The 27,508-nt window shown below is 31.1% G+C and overlaps 1 protein-coding gene across 1 annotated transcript in view; it reads right to left on the bottom strand.

The window, feature by feature from the left end:
* The window catches only part of GALNT13 (polypeptide N-acetylgalactosaminyltransferase 13), a 497,120-nt gene that overhangs the window by 314,118 nt on the left and 155,494 nt on the right, over positions 1-27,508 (bottom strand). The window lies entirely within an intron of this gene.

Here is a 27,508-nt window from a genome sequence, read left to right as displayed (position 1 = left end):
AGCAATTTAACTTAATCTCATGGTCATTGATTTAAAATGTCTCTCTTTAATACTGAACTGATCATTCTTCATATTAAATCAGAGAATTCACATCTGTTAAAAATAACTAAATTTTCCCTACAAGTAAGAGATATATAGTATTAAGAGAATAGTGTACAGATTTTAATATTCTCTAATTCTATTACTTTCCTGGTTGTGATAAGTTGTAGGTACTCTAAGCATCAAATATTTTATCCTGAGAAAAGGAAGTGATTTTTAATAATTGTATAATTATTTCTGCAAGAAACAAAAAGTCCCATAAAATACTGACTTTATTTGCATATTATTTGTTGTGCACAAACCTATTAAAAAGTATAAAGAACAAACTTTACTACATCAGATTAAGTAAATCAATTTAATACATAATGACACATGTACCTGATTTTTATTCTGAATCCATTGTTCCAAGAACATATTCCTGCTAGCAAGAAACTTATGTATTGTGTATCATCTCTCTTTTTTTTTTATAAACACCCATATAATAGATGTAGATCTTTCCTATCTTCTGTGTAAACCAGATTGGTTTCATCTGGATGATTAAGCATCTCTTACGATAATGAAGTAGATTCTAGTTATAACCATCTTCAGACAAGGTATGGAAAAATATGAAACACAGATCTGTTACTAATTTTAATCCTAATTCTTGGCCTTCTTGAAGCATTTTTCAAACTAATTTTATTTAAGATATTATTTAAATACAGTAAATACACACATTTTATGTGTATAGTTCAATGAGTTTTGAAAAATATATATAGCCATGTAACCACAACTACAATTAAAACAAATAAAATATCCATCATTGTCTAAAAGTCCCCCAGTGTCCTTTCCACGTCAAACCCACACAAATGCTCAGACCTGCTGATATGCCTTCTGTCACTACAGTTCAGGTTTGTTTCTTCTAGTATTTGTAGAAATAGAATCATACAGTCTTTGGTATCTGACTCCGTTCCCTCTGCATATTGTTTTTAAGATTCATCTATATTGTTGAGCGTATCAGTAGTCATTCCTCTTCAGTAAACACCAAGGAGTAAAATTGCTGGATTATATGGTAAGCATGTTTTGAAATTTGTAAGAATTGCAAACCTTTCTCCAATTCACATTCCCACTAGTAATGTGTGAGAGTTCCAGTCGCTCCACATCCTTGCCAGGACTAGATATTATTATTCATTCTAATTTGGGGCATTTTAACGAGTGTGCAGTGACATCCCATTGTAGCTATTTTAAAGGGTAGAATATATTTTAAGAGTTTTCTACTGGTTTTATAAATTGTAAATATTTACATAAACAATATGTGTGTCTATATTTGCCTTCTTGATCCCCATCCTACAAATGTTTGAGGAGGACTCTAAACTGAAGCATTATAGGAGCATCAACAGGGAATCAATTACTTAAGCAGTTGTAGAAAGAACTCTATAGAAATACACATTATGTTCACATGACAAAAATTGCTTTCTCCATGCTGACATCATGCATCTCTGTGTTTTATCATAGTCCCATTTCCAAGTTCTTTGATCTCAGAAGTTCCTACACATGCCCCCTTTACCCCTCACAGCCCTAATCTGTAGAAACAGATCCTTTGTAGAGAAGTGTCAATATACAGATCTACAATGATTTTTTTTCTTGAGACTCTTTCTTTGTGTATACCCACATTTCTGACATACATCATTTTTTTCTGCCTGTAGAACTTCTAAAATTTCTTATAGTACAGGTTTGCGAGCAAAAATCCCCTCCAATTTTGTTTGTTCGAGGAAATCTTAATATCTCCTTCACTTTTGAAAGATAATTTCATTAGATATAAAAGTGTACATATTTTTCTTTCAATGCTTTAATGATTTTGTGCCACCCTATTCTTATTTGCATAGTTTTTGATGAAAAATCTATTGTATTTCTTATCCTTATTCCTATCTAGGTGAGGTTCCCCTTGCATCCCCATGCACAGCTGCTTTCATGGTTTTCTATTTGTCTGTGGTTTTCTGCAGTATGAACATGAAATGCCCAGGTGTGTATTTTGGCACTCATTCTGTTAGTATTCTCTAAGCTACTTGGATTGAATAGTAAAGAAATACTATGAAAAGGATTATACTTATCAAACTTATAAATTAGTTGAAATGGACAGCCTTCTTGAAATATATAAACTATCAAAACCCACACAAGGAGAAATATATAACCTGAACAAACCTATACCTTTAAAGAAATTGAATCAATAATTAATACTTCCAAAAATGCAAAAGCTAGGCCCAGATAATTTCACCAGTAAGTGAAATTCTACCAAATATTTAAAGAAGAAATAATACCAATTCCTCACAATTTTGTCCAGAAAATGGAAGCAAAGGAAACACTAACTTATTCCATAATGCCAGCATTATCTTAATACCAAGTCACACACAAAAATTTTACAAATAAAAATAGAACTATGGACCAATAATTCCCATGAACATAGACACAGAAAGGCTCAACAAAATGTTATTAAAGTAATCTAAATCTATTCTATTTATTTTAACCTAAATAAATAGATTAAAAGTAATCTATTTTTGTAATAAAACAGTATATACAACCAACAAGTGAAATTCAACTCAGGTATGCAAGATTAATTCAACATTGGAAAACCCAGTCACTGAAATCCACCAAATCATATGTTAAAGAAAAAACTTCAAATTAGCATATCAAATGCTGCAAAAAAAAAAATTCTAAAAATCCAACCACAATTCATGATAAAATCTCTCAGTACAATAGGAATAAAGAATTCCTATTGTAGGAATAAAAAAACTGTAAGAACTCATAAATAAATAAATTTGCAGGATACAAAATTAACATGCAAAAGTCAGTAGCATTTCTATATACCAAGAACAAACTATCTGGAAGAGAAATCAAGAAATAATATCATTTACCATAGCTACCGAAAATAAGTATTTTGGAATAAATTTAATTAAGGAGGTGAAATATCTATACACAAAATTACAAAATTTTGATTAAAACACAGAAGATATAAATAAATATATTCCATATTCATGGATTGTAAGAATTAATACTGTTAAAAGGTTTATACCATGCAAAGTGAACTAAACATTCAATAAAAATGCTTATTGACATTCCAATATTATTTTTCATAGAAATATAAAAAGTAATCATTAAATTCATATGAAACCAGAAAAAAAGTCTCAAATGCCCCAGGCAATCATGAGAAAAAAGTACAAAGTGGGAGGTATTACACTGCCTGATTTCAAACTACCCATATAGTAATTAAAACATGTTAGTACTACCTAAGAAATAGAAACATAAATCAGTGTAACAAATAGAAAGACCATAAATGAACCCAGGTACATACAGTCAATTAGTTTTCAACAATGGTCCCCAAAACATGCATTTGGATAAGAATAGTATCTTCAATAAACAGTGCTGGGAAAACTGAATAACCACATGCAGAAGAATGGAATTGGACCTTTATCCCATACCATATACAAAAATCAACTCAAAATGGATAAAAGACTTAAACATAAAATGAGAAACTGTAAAACTACTAGATGAAAATATAGGAGAAAAACTACATGACATTGAGTTGTGCAAAAATTATTTGGATTTGACCCCAAAAGCAGAGTCAGCAAAAGCAAAAATAGGCAAATGAGGTTACATCAAATTAAAAAGCATCTGCATGTCTTAGGAAACAATTAACAGTACACAGAGGCAACCTGCAAATTAGGGAGCTAGTAGCTACTATATTGGACAGTGCAAGTTATAGCATATGCCCATCATTGCAGAATGTTCTAAGGGACAGCACTGTCTAGATTCCTTAAACTGGTCGAGACAAACTTTTTTTATCCTGTCAACGTTTACTATAAGTACAGGCATGCATTGCTTTACAACAGGAATACATTCTGAGAAATGCATCATTAGGTGATTTCTTCATTGTGTGTACATCATAGTGCACTTACACAAATTAGATGGTAAATCCTACTACATACCTAGGATATTTAGTGTAGAGTGTAAACTATTGCTCCTAGGCTACAAACCTGTATAGCATGTTGCTGTTCTAAATACTGTGGGCAATTTTAACACAATGGTAAGTTATTTGTATCTAGCCATATTCAAACATAGAAAAGATACAGTAAACACATGGTATTATAATCTTATGGGACCACCATTGTATATGTGATCTTTCTTTGACTAAAATGTCATTATATGTCTCACAGCTATTTAAAATTAAGGTTTTGTTAAACTTAGATTTTTTTTTCTAAGCAAAGGTCTAGATTTAAAGAAACTTTCTGAGTCTGATAGTTATTGTATTATGTACATTTAATGAAAATTATGATTACTGCACTATCTGATGAAGTGTCATAATGGGATGATTATTGTTTCAGAATTCACATTTCTAGAGAGATTCACATTTCTATACTGTTTTAATGAACAGTGAATATTTTCTTTTATGTTAACTTATCTTTATGTTGACTTATCAAGGTAAATACACAAACAGTCCTTTTCTTAATTCTGATTTCTTTATATTTAAGTAGGATCTGTTGATGAGCAGAAAACTAACTTTTCTACCCTCTTACTGCCGTAGCACATCACTCACCTATAATCGCATTTCTCATATTCAGCATTTTCCCAGAGGTTTTGTGTTATTGTTTGTGTGCATCTTGGCCACTAGATTAAGGGAAAACAGAGACTTTCCTGGTCTGTTTCTCCATAAAACCTAGTATAATTCTTTGAACAGAGTAGGCACTAAAAAAAAAAAAAAAAGTCACTGAAATAATAGTCTAGCATTAATTTGAAGGAAAAGATTGTGTACACATATGGCAAATTTCCTGTGAGTATAAAGACTTCTTACAATTGCAATAAATTCAAGATATGATCTTTTATGTGTTTTAAAGCTTAAAAAAGATTTATTTATTATAGCAATTTTCCTACTTATATTCTTACTCACTTACTAGTTTATTTTGATGATATGGGATATGTCTTCCCAAAGTACCCTGTGTCATATTGGTCAGGTCTGCCTAATTCTCTGAGTCAATTAACAGGGTCATTTGGCTCTTACTGGACTATCTTCCAACTTAATCTTTATCATTAATAAAAGTGGCATTTTAGCCTACAACTGCTAACACCTTTTATGTATTTCAATTTTTTAGAACCTATGGAGTGAAGAAGAGTGCTATCTATTGGTACTCCTCATAGTTATTGCCACCAAGGACTTGATAACTACGCTGTCCTGGAGCCAATAAGAAGTTATTAATAGCATTTGAACTACACAGTGTAAGTATGGCATTTTTATAACTAATCAGTGGTAGCAAGGGGAATGGTCGTGTATGATAGAAATCAGAAGCAAGAATATCAATTGAGAAGACATTATAAGAGATGATAAATTCCTCTGTGTATGTAAGTCTCTAAGTCTCTGCACATACAAGGAATGAGAAGGCTTTGTGGATCATTTCAGTGTTGAGACATAGTTTTGTCATTTTTAACTGAGCTTGAGATTACTGTAAGCCATCTCAATGTCATTGCCTACAGCTAGTGGAAAGATGGCAAGACTATTATAAGCCTCTTCCAGTTCATAATAAGAGTATTTGTCTCTTTTCCTCACACTACCAATTATGATAGCTGGGTATGTTCCAGAGCCAGAAGCAGGATAAGAGTGGATATGTTACCTAATACCAAATAGCAAAAATAAGTTTGGGGATGGGAATGGAAAACCACTTTCTAGCACTTGTGATTTTACTTTCTTTGAATATATTATACAAATTCCACCAGAAGATTTCAAATTTTATTCCAACTTGTTTGTGTAAAAAATATGTATCTTTAAAAAAGTGATATATTAAGAAAAAAATGCAAATATTCTTTCTTATTATATATACAATAATATACAGAATAGAACACCTACTTGCAGAGTTGAAAGAAACCTCAGATCATGATCTTGTCTAGCACCTTACTAATTAGAAGATAGAAAATTTTCATCCATGTTTTATAGATGTGGATTCTGAGAATAAAAATAATTATCTTAATCTGCATATTCTGTGTTTTGAAGAAGCCAATGAGTACATTTTAAAAATGACAAATTTGAATTTATAGGAGTTCATTATTAGGCCTGAAAAATTTCATATAGTACAAAATTAAAACCAGTGCATTCAAGATTTAAATATTAAAGCTAGTATATTTAAAATGTGTGTATTATATAATGCCCTAAAATTTATTCAGAGAAAACTATGAAATTCTCTATTATACTAGAAGTAATCCATGTTATCTATTCATTTCCTAAGTTTAATAAATAGCACACTTTGGGGTAAAGCTTGTTATTAAATAAAGAAATATATTCTATTCAAATATTAAGGAAAAGTTATTCTTTTCCTTTTCTCTTCTATAGGGAAACCATAGGCACTAAGCATAATCAAAGAGAGTTGAGGACATGAATGAATTGGGGGTGAAGTGAAAAAACTAGCTTGTTTTTGACAGTGATTGGAAAGCAAATATTAAATTATACCTTTTAAAATAGTTCTTGACCTTTCTTTGTTCCATAGATCCCTTGGGTGTTTCAGTGAAAATGTGAAGGGTTACAAAAAACCCAATTACACTGCAATACAGTTATCAAAACATTTTTGAAAAAATAAATTTGTGATATAGTAATATAAATTCTTCTATGCAAATACATCATATAACACAATCTAGTTACAGATCTAATAACTCCAGTTATTTTAATACGGTAATAAGACTAAATGATATTTAGATATTAAAACATCTGGACAATGAGCTAACATCTGAAGGAACCACAAAAAAGCTATAGCCACTATAAGTGTCAGGGAAACATAAATAGGCTATATATGAACATATGCCAGATTTATTAAGTTATGGATATTTGCAATGGGAATTCTTCCTTTAAAAACATTTCAAATATCAATCAATTATGCATCAAGTAGAGCTGATGAATATATTTGTCTTCCATATGTAAGCATTTTCTCTACTGAAATAAAAAAAATTCAGTTTTTTTGTTTTTTATCAAAGTGGACATGGATTCAATGAAAGAGATATAAGTACTGAGAAAATGATCAATAGAAGCCATTGTATGGTGACAAAGATAGTAATATACATTATATTATTTTGAACATAAATTTAATATATTTATCTTGTCTCCTTAATCCAACAAATAAATTAATACCTCACGAATGTGATTTGCATAAGATTGAGAGCTCTGAAAATAGAAATATTCAAGATGAAGGTATGTAAAATAACTAAATGGGAAATGAGTAGTTAACATTTAAACCAAGAGCATGTGTTAAATGAATAAAATTCCTTCAAAAGTGAAGTTACTCTGCCAATTAAATATTGTATGTAACTACTCAGTGCTAAGTTAAATATTGAAATTTGGAAGAGACAAAAATAGAGAGAGACTGATTGAATATAATGCTAAATATAAACCAAATACATGGAAAATCTTATTTTTTTTTACAAATGCTTTTTTCCTCAATCAACTTTGCCTTTGGAGTTTATATGAAGTGCCAATTTTAAGGCAAGATTAGTCCTGGCAAATAATTTTTCCTTATTTGCTATTCTGTTGTGTTATAAAATGAATGCCTTGTTAACTAACTATAAGAGTCTAAGGTTATAATGGATAGATAAGAATATAGATTGAAATTGTGCAGCATCACACCAAGGCTTTGAGAACAGCAAACAACCTCAGATGTAAATAGAACATTGCCCAAACATTTCCTTTTGTGACCTGTACCTTTTGCTCTTCTCCTGGAGAAGGAACTACATTTTGCTACCCTGGAAACTTCCTGGTGGCCTAGTTTTATAGGACCTCATCCAGCTGGCTTTAACACACTGCTCAACAGCACTGAGTTTTAAATAGAAGAAAAAGGCTTGGGAAAACAATAATAATGTTACCTACACAGAACATGCTCCCAGTTTTAAAGGTACTTCATGTTTATGAACTCAGAGATAACTCTTTATGCAACATCTTGTAAAAATTAAATGCCAAACTCTAAACAGCAATGGACTCCACAGGTATGAAACAGCCACAAAACCACCAAACCAAAAGATCTTATTTATTGCCTGATATGGTTATATTTACATACAGTTTTTATGAAATTTAACAAGCGGCTTTAGAACAAGATTACCTGGTATTGAGTTACGCTCTGTAACATACAAGTTGTACTCAGAAGTATACGTATATTGGAAAAGGGTGTTCACTCTATTACTATCAATTTTCCCATTTGCAAAATGAGAAAAATATTCTGTAAAGCATTTGGAATGCACATTAGAGTCAAATGAAATAATGCCTCACAAAATACTTTAAAAATTTCAGGGCATTTCACTAATGACTTCATTCTTTTAAAAAAAAATTAACTATTTTATCTTTAATGTGGCAACTTAGAAGAAAAAGTCTCCCCTACACGTGCAGTTTGAATTATTTTTCTTCCCTGTGGTATCACAGTATCCTGGGCTCCTCACCAAACACATACAACAACTATGCACTATTCATTTTCATAATGTTGGAATAAAGTACAGGTATCTTAGATATGCTAAATAAATATTATTGAACTGTACTAGCTAAAATTTTTAAAAAAATGCTTATGGGAATTGGTCTTTACTATAAACATTTATAATCTTTTTGGATTTCCCTAAAAATTTCTGCAATCATTGATATTTTTATTACAGATATTACTAAAAAATAATCATAAAAGAAAAAGATAAAAGAGACTCCTTTACATTCAAATACTTTATAAAAAAGAAAAGGTTTAAAGGAAATATTCACCATTTACAACCTATTTCACATCTCATTTTCTTTATTCATATTATTTTATTTCTTCTACAATTGAGATTCTATTGAGACATAAGTAGGACTATATTATTTCCATTTAATGGTACATGAAATCTTTTGAGCCTTTAAATTTAAGTACTTGAGTTTATATTTTAAATTTTTCTACTTAGTGCTTTAAACACTAAGTAGATGTGTTGCAAATTTTATATTTATTTTTTGAACAGGCACTGGGAGACAATCCAGCTAGCTACTTCCTTGGGCATGGCACAAAAACTGGAGTCATTTTTCTCGATATGAAGCTCTTTAAAGCAAAGAAATACCTGCCTCCACCCACAATATTCCCTGTGGTCATGCCTCTTACTTCACAAGCACACTCCATACATTTTTCCCATTCAAAATAAAGTGCTAGTTCACCTGATGGCACTTCAGTTACTACTGCTCATGTTGATTATGCTGTATATTTCTCTTAGTCTTAGTAAGTGCTAACTATCCCTGAGTACATTCCTGTGTACTCTTCAAGCCACTCCTGATTCTAACAAGAATAATTGCACATTTTTAAGTATTTGGCTATGCCAGAGCAATTCCAACAGTGACAGTTTTCAGTTAATTAAGTTAATTGGAGAAGATATTTTCAGCATTAAAGGAGCTCTAGTCTACATGCAGAATGCATTTCAAATTGGGTAGCTGCTTTTCAATTCCAAAAGATCCATATTATAACAGGCATTTTGCATATCTCACTTAGTCTACCAAAACACCTTCAAAAAATTGACAGGGCCATCTAATGTATACAAAATGTCAAACATTTGGCTCAGATTTTCCTCCTATTAATTTTAATTAGTTCTTATTTTAAAACCAAATTAGCTTGAAAGAGAGAAATGTACAGTAATTCTTAACAATATTCATGACACCTATCGAAAATGACTGCAGTTAACTTGGCTGGGATTTTATAATTTTTCATAGGAGGACTCACAGGCCTTAGCAGCTGGAACTTGGACTGTCAAAAACACCAAATTAGACCATATGAATGAGCATACACAACTAAATTATAGCATATTTTTTTTTTGCAGACATGAAGCATGAAATTCCTCCACTGGCAATAAAATTCTCTATACTTAGCTTGTAGTAACAGGGTTGCCAGATAGGACTTCTGCCTATCTAAACTTTTATAATAAACTCTCAGGGTACAATTAAATATCCAATTCGTTCAAAGTGGCTCTGTAATCTAAATGATCCATTTAGTTATTGACTATACAGTCATACACTAGTCATTTGGTTCATTTCGTCAAACTCAATATTTCGTGTCTAAAGGAATAGTTAAAATTACTTCACAGAGTGAAAAAAGTAAAAACTTTCAGTTTAACAAATATACATCATCCTCTAACAGAAATGAGTGATTCCGAAGAAAGTGTTTATTAACATTTTTATAAATTAATTTAGATAAATTCAAGTGGTTTAATATGTTAATTCCTTATTACAAAACACACTGAAAATGATGTTAACATTTTAATAAATGCCTTCAATTCTACTATTTAAAGCTGGCAAAGGCATAAGTAGGGCGATAAAATACACACATAAAATATGACCCACACTACAAAACTAATAAAGGCAAATAGCTCATCTTTTTTATTCAGCAGATTTTGCAATGCTTAATACAGTTTATTTATTTTGGTAGAATCATTTTCTTCAGCTTGTGGAAATTATTTGAATCTTGAGTTTTTAGTCATTTAGAATCAATATACTCTCCAAATTGATCGTCTTTTATAATATAATAAATATGCTCTTTGTTTTTATTCAAATAAATAATAATAGAATATTAAAAATCAAATATAAATCAAATGTACTTAAAAGCTCTGAAAGTGGACAAAATTATATATATATAAAAAATATACCTATGTCAATATAATGTCATTTAGCTTACCCTGCATCATCTCTATCTCAAAATGGAGATCTTTTTACCAAGAGTATTATGAGAAATTTCATCAAATATCTGAACACTAGACTTCAAACATAGCCTTAGCAGAAAAGCAAAGAGTTAGTTACTGCATAGCAACAATATTATACTCTATTCATGCACTCTAAGATATTTGAGGCAATTTTTATAGCTACAACAAACAGTTGGCTCCTAATTATTTCCTTTCATTTACTCCTGTAAATAATATTGATAATTATATGTAATAATTTTTCTGGCTCATCAAATTAAGAACCCTAAATCATTATGTGAAATATTCTAATGAGAAAATTTATTATTTTCTTTCTACATCCAAAAGAGGTTACCCAATACTACGGATTCAATTTTCTTTAATGTTGGATTTTTGATTTTTAAAATTTTAAATGGTACAGAATAGATATTTCTGTTGGATAATTCTGTTGTGAAATATATGTTTTTGTGAAATAGGAAAATTTAGGGACAAAATGAGTAGGGTAAATATAAAATATCCTAATAAAAACAATTGTTTTTATAAAGGGAAAGTAAATTTGCATTGAATATCTGGAGTGATTTCCTGACTATGAACAATAAATGAATTATGGAACAGCTTCCTGTTCCTGTGGAAGCAGCTCAATCATAGAGGTTATTTTAAAATAGACTGGAAAATGCTGAAGGTACATTTTGTAACATAGGAAATCTAGATTTATAAAAGAATGAAATGAGTAAATCAAATATGCCATCTTTTGCACTCATATGTTGGGTTTGCATTGATAAATTCTAAATTGTTCAAAATAAAAAAATCTTTATTATATAATATTAAACATATATTGTAAATATTATAGCATTATGATATTAATATTATTATGAAATAAAAAGTTAATATCTGCATACATTTAATAGAAATTGACAAGATATTACACATTTAAATAGAGAAACCATAGAGTGATCTAAATTTTCACCTATTCCAAGAAAAGAACATATTAATAAATTTATTTTACCTTATTTTAAAATACTTCAATATTTCTATATTTTGATTAGTTCAAAAGAGCATTCCACCTTAAAATTACTGCCAAGTGTATATCTTTTTGTGCATAAATATATTTCTCAAAAATATTTTCTACTCACATCATTTTGCATTTTACAGTGCTGATGACATTGCTTACATTTCTCCTGTTTTAATTTGTGCTTCTTCCAAGAAACATTCACAACAAATTGATCTTTCTTTTCTCAGTATATAGCACAATTATTGCCATATAAATATATTCATTGTGAATTTATTTAAAGAATAAATACAATAAATGATGTTAATAATATAGGCAGAGAAGAGATGGCTTCTGGAATGGTGGTGGAATCCCGAATTTGTGGATTCTCTCCACAGCAAAACAACCACAACTGGTGAAAATCATATCAAAAAAAGATTTAATTTCTAGAAATTATCCAAATGGCAAATAGCCAATGAAGAAACACTTATTCAAGAAAATCCACTAAATCTTGGTAATGAGCAGCAAGAATCCATGGAATTGAGCCACGAATAGACCTCTCCCTCCCACTCTCAGCTGAGCATGAGAGATGCTCCATTCGAGATGGGTGCAGCCAAGAACACAGGGCTTCCTCTTCATCCATTCCTGGTAAAGATGTATTGTATCTCCTCTGCAAGGGCAGACCACCAACATTTCTAAGACCCCACCCCCAAGTCTGTGTTGCAGAATCTCTGTTTCAGGCAAGAATGATTGAGAAGTCTGGGCTTTATTCCTTTGTCTAGCCCTGCTCATAGGGTGAAAGCTCTACCCCAGGTATGGCAAGCCCAGAAAATATTTGGCAAGCCAAGAATAGGGTGTCCCTGATCATCGTTGCCTCAACTCACTAGTACGGGAAAAGTTTCATGGCAGGAGAGGAAGCCGAGAAGGTCGGACGCTACCACCACACCCAGTGTCTTGCTTGTAAAGTAGAAGTGTCATTATGAGAGAAGCAGACCGCTGTCTGGCCCCCAACTTCAGAGCAGTGAGGCACAGAGATTTCAATTACAGAGCAGCAAGGTACAGGGATTTTGCAGGGGAAAGGCAAACCATAAGAACAGAGCACTCCAAACCTCTCCCCAAAGGAAATGGCTTATTTGGAACAAAGCATAGTGAAGATCAAGCCTAAAGTCACTCTCAGTAATAATGGGGATTTTGGAAGTGAGATTAAGAGGATGCTGGTAGCTGCATGAGAGTATGGAGCTAAACCATGGACCAGCTACAGGTTCACCATAGAGAAACAGATAAAGAGACAATCAAGAAGAGCCCTTCTGGGTTCAGAACAAATCTCAAAGACTGATCCCTAAAACTACCTGCAGAGAAGCCTAAATTTAATTGTATCAGACTTTGGAACAATTTATGCACCATGGCAATTTTAAAAACAATACAGCGATCAGCTGATGATTAGTGTTAAAGAATAAAAAAAAATTGCCCTGATACTTTTGTGTAAAAATGCTTCCCAAAATTGTTCTTTTAAATCAAGCACTGTTACCTTTACTTTTTAAATGTATATAGAAATTATTAACTGAATATATAGCACTTTTCTAGAAAATGAGAATAAATATTTTTTTAAAAAAAGATTAAGGAACAAAAGGAAATTGTGTCTGAATCTAGTTAAAATTAAAATGCAGAATAATTTTTCTTCCTATCTGCTATAGACAGAAAAAGAAAAAAGAATATTAGAGTATTAGAAGAGATGAAGGCCTGCCTTGGTTAGTTTTGCAAAATCAATTAGAGATGCAAGGCTATTGTAAAGAATTATAGTGTCTGGGAAACAGCCTGTGAGCACTTCTATTTAATACATTTTCATGCTTATGGCAAAACTTCTCATACTGTATGATAGTTATCTGTGTAGAATTATTAAATTATCATCTACTTCATTTAAAAAGGGCATCATGCAACAAAAAAAACAATGGATCAACACCTAAGTGGACATACAGGAATAACATTTATCGAGTGTCCAGCAGGTGGGAGGGGGGACAAGAGGATGGGTATATACAAACATAATAAGTGAGATGTGCAACGTTTGGGGGATGGTCACACTTGGGGGATGGGGGAAGCTCTGACTGGAGGGGGGGAGGGTCATGGACAATATATGTAACCTTAACATTTGTACCCCTATAATATGCTGAAATAATAAAAAAAGAGAGACAGAGCAAGAGCTAAAAAAAATAATAATAAATAAATGAAGTCATCCGCAGTGGGAAAAAAAATTATTGCAAAGTGAGACACAGCAGCATAAAGCCAGGAATTACTACAAAAATGTTACAAGGTTCAAAACAATTATAAAAGCCAGGATACAAAGGTAGTTCTGAGGGTTTTTTTTTCTTCTTCTTTTTAACAAAGAAAAGAGAAAAACATAAATAGTTGTGAGCTTCACATTTTTCTTTCAAGGAAATTAAGCTATTGCTCTAAATATCAGCCTATTCTAGCATCAAGGTCTAAGAGAAACATCTCCCATGTGTTATCCATCATTTGGGGGATATTGAATAATGACAGGAAAATGGACCGCATGTATAGTGGCAACTTTGCTTGAATTTACTGAATTAAAAATTATCAGTAACTATTGTTGACTATAGTCATTTTGTTGTGGTATCAAATATTTTTTATCTAGGTAACCCTATTTTGCACCCACTTACCAACCCCACCTAGCCCGACTATCCCTCCCGATCTCTGTTAATTATCATTCTACTCTCTTTCTCCACGAGATCAATTGTTTTAATTTTTAGCTTCCACATATGAGTGAGAACATGCAAGATTTTTCTTTCTGTGCTTGGCTTATTTCACTTAACATAATGTTCTCCAGTTCCATCCATGTTGTTTTGAATGACAGGATTTCACTCTGTTTTATGATTGAATAATATTCTATTGTGTATATATACCATGTTTTCTTTATCCTTTCATCCATTGAAGGATGCTTAGGTTCTTGTCAATTTTTTAGGGGGCTTATGAGCAAATATATTTGAGGACTCCTTACCAAGATATCATAATCATGCTTTAGAGGAATAAAGTATTTCTAATCTTTAATGATAGGAAGTGGTGGTGGTAGACAAATTAATAGCATAGATTTAGTTAAGTAAGTGTATAATGGACTGTGATCTAATCATGGTATCATTGAAATAAAATGAGTTTGAAGAAACTCCAAGATGAATTTGTGTGGTTAAAAAGGTCCCTGTATAATCAAGATATAATAAGTGGTATGAATTCTCCAAACACATCTTCAGTTAATATGCAACATATTTGAGATTCAATATATCAGAGAGTTTAAACAAATATGTGTATTATGGTGTTTATCTAAGGTCCTATTGATTTTCTATTTTCTCCACGAATCTGTAGAAAAATCTGAAATACTAGTCTATGAGCCTACCCTTTTTATTCCTGAAAGAAAAGGGAACACAAATTTTTAGAAAAATTAAAATATGCTTTATATAACCATGTTAGAAAAATCTTTTTTCTTTTGGGAAACACTTAAGGTTTCTCAGTTGTATAAAATATGCACAATATCAACAATCCCTACCTCCTTTCAGAAGATAACAGTTTACTTTTTTCTTTTTCCTATCAGGAATCTGAATTTACACCTGCAAACATTCTATGTAAATAACTAAGCCCTCTCATGAAAAACAAATGATGATGACAAAAGTACATGTGGTGAACTAAATTTCATGTATTTCATCACAACTACTTCAATATATTTCTTTTTTTAGTCCAGAAAGTTTTATATAATGGTATATTTACAAATTCATTCATTTTCTTTAACTAACATAAGTTATTTTTAAGGGTATCAGTCTGTTAGAACCCTCTGTTTTGTGTTTATAAAATTTAAAAATATAAATTGATATACATGGCTTTAGTAAATATTATTTAGTTCCAAAATTGTAATTTAACCATTTATTTTCTAAAAGTTAGCCCATGCTTTAAAGTATCACCAAAACAAATTAAAAGGCAAATCCTCTTGTGCATGGACAATTACTTTTAGCAGGTAAAAAATTAGTTTTCTGTATAAAAATGCATACAATCAAAAGTTTATGCAGATGAATATATAGAATACTGATTACTTTTATAAAATCATAATTAATCTTTTTTGTATTAATAGAACAAACACATAATAGTATATATAAAGGGATTCTTCTGTGTGAAGCAGATATGTATGATACATATATATTAATATATAGTCACTAAAGAAAAAGGGTATTGTTTGTTTCATATTACAGCTCATTGAAATGTTATGTTATCTATTGACAATGAGCAGCAACCACAGTGTAATAGCTTTCCAGTATATACTACTAATGACACTGTAAAATTAAACAGGCAAAATAACAAATTACTTAAGAAAAAACAATTTTTAAGAATGAATTCAGCCAGGCACAGGGGCTCACACCTGTAACTCCACCACTTCCAGAGACTAAAGCAAAATGATCGCTTGAGGCCAGGAATCTAAGACCAGCATGGGCAACACAGAGAGACCCTGTCTGTACAAAAAATAAAATAAATTAGCCAGGCATGGTGGCTATAATCCTAACTACTCAGAAAGCTGAAGCAGGAGGATTGCTCCAGCCTGGAAGTTTGAGGTTACACTGAGCTATGACCCTGCCACTATACTCCAGTCTGGGTAAGAGAGAGAGGCTCTGTCTCTTAAGAAAAAAATAAGAATAACTAAAAGAAATTCAGAAAGTGGAGGATGAACCCCATTTATGTCTAAAGTTTAAAACACATTATCACTTGTAATCCTCATAGAAATTAGGTTGCATGAATAATGAGTAAACCAAGGCACAGAGTTTAAGTTACTTGCCTGGAATTTACTTCAATTAAATGATTGAAGGAAGAGAAGTCAAACCCAGGACTCTTGGACTCCAAAGCTTTTAGATCCTCCTTTTCAGAGCACACTGACTCTTTCACACCATCTTGTCTGTGTTAAAGTCAGTGAATTGTGAACAAAGCCTTTCTGTGTTTTTCCCAATTTGTGTAATTAGATTTAATTATTTCTACAATTAGCTTTTGGGAAGCTAAGCTGCACCTGAAAATAACAAAGGTTTACATATACAAAGAAAATTCATTCAAACACTGCTTTTACAGCTTGTGTTAAAATCGTAGTTGTACTTTTTATTTTTGTATGAATTTAAGGAGTGCAAGTGCAGTTTTGTTATATGGGCATATTAGGTAGTGGTGCATTTGGGCTTTTAGTGTAATCATCACCTGAATAATGTACATTGTACCCATTATGCAGTTGTACTTTGTTTCAATCAGCAATTAGTTCCAATCCATAGTTTTCAACTGTTACTATTTCAGACTTGAGAGTGAAAACAAAGAACACATTTCTTCTTCAAACAAATGATCTAAATCGGTCCTTTTCTTCCATTTAGAGTGTTTTCATTTTTTGAGAATTAATCCTGCCAAATATTTAGATTTGGGGGCAGGTGAAAAGGGAAAGGGGGACTAACAAAACTCAGTAGGAATATAAATATAAATCAACCATGTGGAATTGGGCAATCTGGAATTTTCATTATAGAAAATGTTCTGTAAAACAGGCACAGGACCAATAACTAAGCATGACCTTGAAATTACTTGAAAGCAATTAAATTGCCTTAGTGAGCAGGAAAAATAGTAAACAGTGAAAGAGATCATAGACATTGCATTATTAAGCAAGAAATTTGATGTAAATGTTCAAAATTGGTGATCATGGTAAATTACTCAAAATATCAAAAAGTTTCCAAATAACTTCAAACATAGTGTTACTAACAATTGGTCTATGCTGAAGAGTTTTAAAAAGGATGACATTCAGATGAAGAAGGAAATCTATCTAACATTAATATATGAAGTTTTTCTTAGGCAGTACTGTTAGAATGAAATCTTATCTGAACATTAACAACAAGCTTCCCTATTATTTTAGCTTAAACAGAATATCTGTGTTATACTTAGCATGGAAGAGGGATTTGCTTTAATAATGAGTTTTTTAGCATATGTGATAGAGGTAAGTGAAAGCATTAGTATTACATTAAACAATATTAGAATATAAAATGCCCAAGTACACTTAAATAATTTATTTTATACAATGATATTATATTTATATTATAATTATATTTTATATAATTATATTATACTCAAAATCAATTTTCTAAAATGTAGTAGGCTTGCTTAGAGTAGTAATATTGTTTCATGGATCACAATTTACTTTGTTTTGTTTTTATTTTTTTGCTGCTGTTGTTTTTTATATTTTACTTTGTAAGAGTCCATTTCATTCTCAAGGTATATGAAAGTAATTTTTTTCAATGTGGGTAGTATTGGTATAGTGGAAACTATATAAACTAAAAATTGTGTTAACCAGTTCATTAATAAATTTCTCATAATAAATTTTAATTAGCATATTGTAAAGAGAATAGCCAAGAAAACAAATGTAAAGAGCTTAATAAAATGATTTTGTAAAGTTCTTTATTTAACCTATTATAATAAAAAGTGCCATTAACAGTTAAATTATCACTTTTAGATCACTAGTGCCTGGAACTCTAAAAAAGGCAACCAATAAGTGTTTAAGCTAAATTTCCTCTCTAGTAAAAATTCAGCAGTGTATTTTTTTAGTATTCCAGAGGCAGCCTATTTGCACACAGTGTTCCTCACTCAAGTCCCTTCAATCTTCCCTCCACTCCCAGCGGATGAACATCCCCACAGCATCTGCCCTGTGAGTCCTTGAGTTCAGAATATGATCATTCTCCCTTCCCATCATCGATGAAAATATCAGGTTCGAATCATTCTTCACAACCGTTCACTCTAATTTTCCAGGACTTCCCAAGACTGGTAATCTCCTCTTAGTACTAAAGGCTGCCATTGTCACCTTGACTCACAGGCCATTACTTCTGCTGCCTTTTCTTCACTTTAGCTGAAACTAAAATAGAACTGCTGCTACTGCCACATAACAGGAAATGTCAGGGAGGGATGTGGTTGTCTGGCCAGAGGACACAAAGACCCTGTTAATTATCGGTGGTGCAAGTCATTCTGCAAAGGTGGTTTGCAAACAGAGGTAGCCGTGGAATATGGAAGGGAGATGTCTTTCTCAACTTTCAAGCTCTCAAGCAAAGCACTTCTTCAAGGAAGCCTACTCTTTCTCCAACTCAGAAAGCTCAACAATAGCACGTATTTCTTGAACCAACCATTTGATATTTATCACCCATTCCTTTGAGAGAAGGAACTATTTTATTACATTTCATAATACTCATTATAATAGAGCTGCACACAGGGTTTACCCAAAACACAAGCACTCTTGCTACCTCATAAAGTGAGAGCACTAAAGCAGTTTAAACACCTTTATGTTCAACAACCTTAATTAAGAAGTAAGGAAACAGAAGTATAAGAACATTAACAGAATTAACAATCAAATTAATTTTCAAAGTTAATTCAATGATAATGAAAATATTTTTAATGTTATATAGAATTTTCAACTGCTCTGGCACATAAAGTAGAGGAAAATTCTTGCTTTGAAGATACACAGCACCAAGCCACATCTCAGCTCAATTGTGTCTTTATTTTACTACCTTAGGTAAGTTATTTTACCTCAGCTTCATTTTGTATGAGATGAAAACAAAATTCATGTAGGTTATATTGTCTAAAAAAAAAAAAAAAAGGGATAATTCATTAAAAATACACATAGTAAAACCATGATGACATTCTCTTCACTTTACCCTCTGACCCCTGGATATAGGAAACTCCTAAAAGTTATAGACCTATGGAATCTACTTGGATAGAGAATAGTAAGGTGGTTTAGATTTTAAACAGAATCTAGGTATTAATAAACTATGCTACATTAGAATAAATATATTATATTTCATAAGATGTTTGAAGAATATTTTAGTTGTATGGACAGGAAATTGCTTGAATTAGAGCCTGGAGACTAAGAAAAACCAAGGCTCAAGCACTGTTTTTTTGTGGTTTGACCACAAGTGTCCATTAAAGGTTGAGGCTACTTCAAACTGTTAAACACCAGAGATATTATCAAAGTATGAATAAGATAAATCAATGGTCATTTGACAATGGTCTACCTTCAAAGCAAACTCTATTTGGATCTCTTAAAGCATTCATAGCTATAGGAAGTTACTCAGTAGCATGGGGGAAAAACATTGCAGTATGGGGAAAAGGGGTATAATTTGGGTTTGGAATACCAGTAGAAAGAATTTCAGAGTGTGTTTGTGTCTTATGATCTAAGTTTTAATAGTTTTAATAATTTTAATAGTATACTTGGAATTGATAATGCTTGGTTCTTCATAGCCCATTTTTCTACTATCACTCATTTGTAGCAAGGACTAAAATTGAACCCTTGTGATGGGTAGCAAGTGAATTTTCTGGTAAGAGGACACATAGCAGTGATAAAAGTCATTATAAGAAGATGAGTCCTAAACAAAGGTAGGAAGGAAGGTAGGTAGGACGGAACAGAGAACAGAAGGTAGAAAGCCAAATGAAACCTGCATTTGTCTCAAGAAGACAGATTTAAAGGCTAATATTGTGGTTGTTTTACATATGGAAAGGGCATAAAAGAAAAATACAAGTGAAAAAATAAAAAGAAGGCAAATGGTGAAGATTAATATCCAGAAATGGGGCAGATTTACATAGATTACGGTCGTCAGGCTTTTATGACTTCTCTGTGGCTTATACGCTAAAATAAACTGGATCACAGTGGTTCTGAGGTACATCCAGGCAATGAGGACATAAAACTCAGCTTATATGTAAGAAGCATAAAGGAATCTTGAATGCACAGCAACATAAAATAGAATACCAAATGTTTCACTCTGACTACATAGCATGGAAACTTATACTAGAGGCTATGGAAAACATGAAAAGGTAAACTTTCTTTAAAACCCAACATCCCCTGTCCTCTATCCTAGAGACTAGATGTGATAACGTGCTTAGGGATCTTGAATTCTAGTCTCTGAGTTTCCCCAAAGTACCACAAAATTTCCTAACACTGATATGATGAATGAATTTACTTTAGCTAATATTGGGTCACAATTCATGAAAAAAAATAGTTGAAATCATCATGCTTTGATAATACCATTTGAATAGTCAAAGGACTAAGGAGTAAGTGAATATTCTTCCACAGTATGAAAATGTGCATTGGTGTCTGTATACATACTGGAATTAAACCACTGCTATTGTGTCAAAAGAACCTAAACAATGTGGCAAGTTAGAAATCAGGTACATGCTTCTCCACTTGCTACCTCATTTGAGGAAAATAATGTTTTTAAAGGTCTCTAAGGAAACAATTCTAAACATTCCTTCCATTGAGTGCTGGGTTAGCACTTCATCATTTTTACAAATTGATATCCTACCTAAGTACATTTCAACTTTTCTTTATTGCCACTTGATTTCCCTTTGTATTCTAGTTCATGCCCAGTGAATTTTTGCAAAATGAATAAATGCTTCAACTGAAGCAGCCAAGTTGCCTAAATAAAGATTTCTACAGTATACTTTCTTCACAGCAGTCTTTGTTGAAATAATACATGCACAGATTACCAACTCTATTAACAAAAGTCGTTTAGAAAACAAACGGATGAAAGGAGTTCAAAGTATTAAGGCGTATGATACCCAAATATACTTAACTCCAAAAAAACTGTATAAAATAAACAAAAGAGTAAAATGTAATTTGCATTTTGTTCAATATTCTTTCTCAAATGACTGTTTAAAGTAATTTAATTTTTCTTTGCTTTACACTTCTGTTTAATGATTATTATTAATAAGAAAATAGTAGTTACCATAATGCTTTATATTTGTAAGTTACTTAAAAAGTTAATTTATGTATTTCAAAAGTATTATTTTTAGCAATTATTTGAATTTGGAAACGGAAAAGTTTGATTAAGAGAAACTACCTAAATAAAGTCTTCTGTCAAGATTGAAAGACCTGTTTTTATTCTGATCCATGAATATTTATCATAATACTATTTTGTGTACCCCATAAGAATTTCCTTTTATAAAAGCTTTTTAATGATATCTCATGCCATTCATAAATTTTATCACACAAATTACAAATTCATCAATAAACATGCTGGTTATCATGTATTTCTTTATGTCCATAAATCTCTTAATGATTAGCTTTACATATGTTGGATATCTTCTACATTCCTTCATATAACAGTAGAGCTGCCAACAAATTATTCCCATGTTTGAATATGTTTTATGCATTCCTCAAAGCTGTAAATATGCACTGTAATAATTATAGTTGGTTAGCAAGGAAATTATCTTGAAATAATAATAGCTAAATGTGGCATGTACCAGACATATTCTAAGTGTTTTATAAGCATTAACTCACATAATATTCACAACTTCAAAGATGGGTAGGCTTATCAAATTTCCCCCATGTTATTATTCTTGAGATAACAGAGGCACACACAAGTTAAGTAATTTTCTTTAGTTCACATAATAATGCTGAGATTCAAACACAAGCAATCTAACTCTAGAATCTGCCTCTAATCTTTTGTATTTACTGCCTTTCTGTATGAATACAAACATATATTCAGTAATTTATTATTTATCATTTAATGAATTCTTACATTTGGAATATATTTTGTAGTTTGGAAAGGTAGAAAAGAGAAATAAATTATGACATCCTGCCCTCGAAAAAGTCATATAAGATACGTGAAACAAACAGGAAAATATACGCACATTTAAATACCTGTGAGGCAAAATTATTGTCTTCTCAATGAAGATGTTAGCAAACCATGGTTTACAAACTTCTACATTATTCAGGGATAAAGAAAGATGAAAGAAGAACCTTCTTCCAACGTACATTAATTTTATTTGAATTCTTGTAGCTTACTTATTTACTCTATCTCCCTATCTATCTATATCACCTGTCTCTTTACTTATTTGCAATTACAATCTGTTTGTGATACAACCTTTTATCTCAAGGAGAAAATGTGTGAATAGGCACTGAGAAAATCATTTTAATTTTCTCTACCTATAGCATAAATTTGATTCACTAAACATAAATTCTACTATTAATACAAATTGCAAGATTATACTTGCAGTAAATGAACTACACAAACAAAGTGCTATGGATTTAAAGATAATTAGGAAACCTGACAGTAGTCAATAAAATATACTATTCTAAAGAAGCAACATTCTCCTGGTAAATTTACACTTTAATTTGTTTCATTTTGTTTAATAACTGTTTATGATTATAACAATATTTTGCAGGGTGTTATGGAAAAAACCACAATTGTGAAAGCAAATAAATGTCACCTGCTTTCCCACAATACAGTTTAAAACTACTGTTAACAAATATCTATACTTCCTTCGACTTTTTAAAATCGTGATCATCATATAATTAACAATTTTGCAGAATGTTACTTTCACTCAATATTGAACAATTAAAATTTCCTATGATACACTATTTGAAAGCCAGTTTGTTTTTAAATTGCTGTGTAAGTTTCCTCCATTGGACAGACCAAAATACAATTAACCTTTTATTATTATCACCAGTGTTTTAAAACTACAAATAATGCTGGTAGATAAACCTTACATTAAAATCTATGGGTATTTCCAAAGGATAAATTCCTTGATGTCAATGACTGGGATGTTTTATAAATTATTGCCCTATTATTTCAAATTACTTTTTCAGAAAATCTGTGTCAATTTAGTTTCTCAACAGCAATATATGAGAATGCTCATTTGACCAGGCCTTCATTAACACTCTATATCATATTTTTTAATCTTTGCCAATTCAATAGATGAAAATGACATCTTATTTTATTTTCCACCCTTTGGATACAATGTCACAAATAATATGGAATATATTTTGTAAATTTATTATTATTTTGTTTTTCTTTTGGGGTTCACTTGCTTATATTCAAATTCTGAGATCATTTCTCTATGGGGAATTTATGTTTTACTTTCACGTTTCCAAGTTTCAATGGTTAGATATAAACCAATGGAAACCCTGTAAAGAAAAGCTCTGCCAAGGCAATTAATGAGTCTTATAGGTAAACCTATAAATGTGTACAAACCAAAACTCCCTTAAGGTTTCTAGTACATGAATAAACAATGTGAAAATTGCTGAAGCTTTATAGTTTGTATACTCAGGTGCATTTATAAATTCCTTCACTAAGCACACAAAATAATAGGTATATAATCTAAGATCTAGAAATCTTGCTTTATTCATTGCGACACTAATCAATTCCTACTGTGTTTTATCACTCATTCTACTCTAGCTATTAAAACTTTAAAACTATTATTTGACCTCCCTTGGGAATATTAATTAAATCTTCAAATGATAGTTAAAATGTGCTAAAATGGAACAAATGTTAGAGACCATCTTGGGGATAACCACAAAGATGTATAAGTTTAGAGTATAGCAAAGAAGCAAAACCAACATAGAAAATTACTGTACCTTCAAGAGTATGACATCATGTATTATGCAATGAATCCTCTGTAGGTGTTTGATTGATATTCCTTACCCAAACTTGCCAAAGCCCTCAATTACTGTGCTTTATAAAATTTGCTTCTAGGTTTACCACACATCTTGGTTTATTTGGAATAGTCCCACACTAGCATTTATCGAAGAAAAGGTGTCCAGGTTTGGAAAATAAATTATATGGTTGCCATATTATAAATTTGGTGAGGTTCTAGGTAATCTTTTCTGGATATAATTTATCTCTTATCATTTAACCAGAGCACAGTCTCTGAAACCAGAGTGTTTGAGTTTGCATCCCATTTACATTATTTATTAAACTTCTGGATATGGGAAGATTACTTAAACTCTCTGTATCTCAGTTTTCTCATCATAAAATGTGGAAAATAATAACATCTAGTGTGATAGATTATATCTTTGTTCCCAAATATTTGCCACCCTCCTTGTGGAAGGATAATACTTTCTGTCCCTGTGATTTGTGGCCCTCCTCTGTATGATATGACTACACATTATCCTCATCCCAATAAGACAGGTTTAACTGTTTGAATCCTTTTGGTCAAAGCAATGTGCACAAAAGTGATGGGTACCACTTATGCACAGGAAATTTAAAAGTCATCTTGTGGTAAAGCCTTCTCTCTTTTCCCTTTGCTATAAGATTGACAAAGTCCCAAGAGGGAAAAATCCTTCTGCTTGGGTCCTATGAGGAAGATGAGCTAGAGCAGACTTGCTGTTGGCCCATGATAGATATGCAAAGTGAGCAAAAAATAAAATGTTGTTGTTATTGCATATGTTTGAAATATTGGTGGTATTTGTTATACCAGTCCAGTATATCTTGATGTAACCTGATTCGATAGGTTACTTCAAAGAGTTGTTTCCATGATTAAATGTGTCAATATAAATTTACACATATAACACTTAGAACAGTGTCTGGCATACAGCAAATAATATATAAGGGATGATGATGATGATGATGATGATGATTACTTCTAGTGATATTACAGTAGTTAATGATAACCTTTTTAAAAGCAAATCATCTATAATTATATGAAACAATGTAAAACTCATTAGTGATAACAACAAATAAAAATTAAAATTAAAAAAACATTTATTTCAGTAGTGAAGTAACAATAAATATTAAATTATATTTATTAATAGCTATAATATTTCTGTAGTCAAATATTGAAGTATATATTAATAATTCCAGTTTTGACATTTAGGGGGAATAACTATGGATATGTTCTAAATTATAATTGAAGAGTGTCTATTGCCACATTATTTAAAACAGCAAAATGTTGGAAATATATTTGATCACCAATAATAGAAATTAGTTAACTAAATTATGGTATAATCATAGCTAGTTTCTACTTAGGTAACTATAACTGTTATAAAGGAATATATAATGACACTTAAATGTTAATTACATTACATAAATATTTATTTATACATAATTTTGCATATTTTATATTGCATTATATATAATTACATATATAACTCAAACTGAAAGATATTATAGACATAGATATAATAGATGGAGTATAAGTAACCCATTTTAGTAAAAACAAACACATGCAGGTAATTTTCTTGCCTTTTACATTTATTTTCACTTTTTACATGCGTTAATTTTATAAGAAAAGTAATTTAAAATTAAACATACTAGGCTTTATTTATTGTGTGGCTGTGGCTTGAAACCTAAGGAGGGTTATAAGGGGGAAAAAAAACAAACCTTTCACTTAGTAATGTGGTGTAATGGAAATAGCAAGAACTGTGGTGTTGAGAATATATCATCTGATTCCCCAACTCTCTTTTTCTAAGTAACCAAAACTCAATAAAGAATGTTTTTCATATATACAAAGTGATGATAATAGTATCCACCTCAATGGCTGTTTGAAAAGAAAACAAAATTATGTATATAAATTGATTGTTGGCAGTAAATGTTATTATCTTTATGCTTACTGGAGAATGAGTCCTTGAATGATGTTACATTGGTTGACTGTTACTCCAGATTTCAAGTGAGCAAAATGTTTCTTCTGTTTTTGTGGTTCATCTACATTCTTTCTCCATATACTCACAGTACTACCTTAATTGATGATGAAATAGCTAAATTCTAAGACCTTCCTTTTGATTATCCTATATAACTACCATTGTCATTTTAAGCATAATTTAATCAAGATAATAATAAAACCTTACACTATTGAGATATTTTTAATATGTAGCATAGCAGCTCTCAAAATTTTTGACCCTAGAACTCTTTTATCCTCCAAAATGATTAAGGACTCAAACAACATTCATTTGTTTGTGCTCTATCAACATTTACTATGTTAATATTAAAACTATAAATTAAAAAAATTCTATTGGATGTAAAAATAATAAACTTAATATAAGTTAACATATTTAAAATATTTTAATAGAAAATAACTATATGCTCCAAAAACCCATGAGAAGAATGACATTTTTACACATTTTTAAAAATCAGTCTCTTGACTATATAGTTTAATAGAAGCCAGCTGAATTCTATCTGCCTTTGAATTCAATCTGTTACAATATAATGTTTTGGTTATGTTGTTTTGCTCCACACATATAATCTGCTGGAAAATGGAATAGTACTCTTATAGGTTTTTCATATAATTAAGGATACTCTGAATTGATACAACATCAAAACTCAGCAAGTAATAGTTTTTTAAAGGTTACTTGCAATGCAGAACCTGAAACCATAACGATGAATATTTAATATCCTACTAGGTTTAATATCCTACTAGGTTTTGTTTATCTTGCACTTTGAATAGGTTTTTTAAATTTGTGCATGATTTTGTAATATCCTGGATTGGTCCTTTAGAACATATTGGATCTTGGGGCTATGTAGAACTTGCAAATGTTGACACACTTTTTATGCAATGTTAAAAAATCACATTTGCTTATCACTTCTCTCAGAAAAGTCTTCAAATATTGGAAAGCCATCAAGGTCACAGTGAAGTACACAAGTTTTCTAAAATTCTAATTTTCACTTGAAAGTTCAAGTTTTGTTGTTGGCAATAAATATTGTTATTTGTTTTCCTTGAATGACTCACTTCATATATCTTTCAATGAAAATGTCTGCCAAATACCCAAGTTTGAATATATAGTTTTTCTGTCAATCATTCTTTCAGTTAAAAATGATGTTCCATAAAAATTAGCCATTTTAACTTGCAACTCAAACAACTGCACAAGTGCTTTTACTCTAGATAGCCACTGCACTTCATTATGCAGCTAACATTCTTTATGTGTATTTCCCATTTCATCATTTATGATGTGTACTCACTGTCTCTAATGAAGGTATCAGCAGTTTTATCCACTACTTCTTGTCTCCATTAGTGCAAATGTTGACAAAACGAAAAGGTAAAGACCACCTTATTCTTATC

This window comes from Microcebus murinus, chromosome 8, assembly GCF_040939455.1.
Source record: "Microcebus murinus isolate Inina chromosome 8, M.murinus_Inina_mat1.0, whole genome shotgun sequence".
Lineage (NCBI taxonomy): Eukaryota > Metazoa > Chordata > Mammalia > Primates > Cheirogaleidae > Microcebus > Microcebus murinus.
The sequence above is the reverse complement of the archived record's forward strand: the minus strand, read 5'-3'. Positions and strand labels throughout refer to the sequence as shown.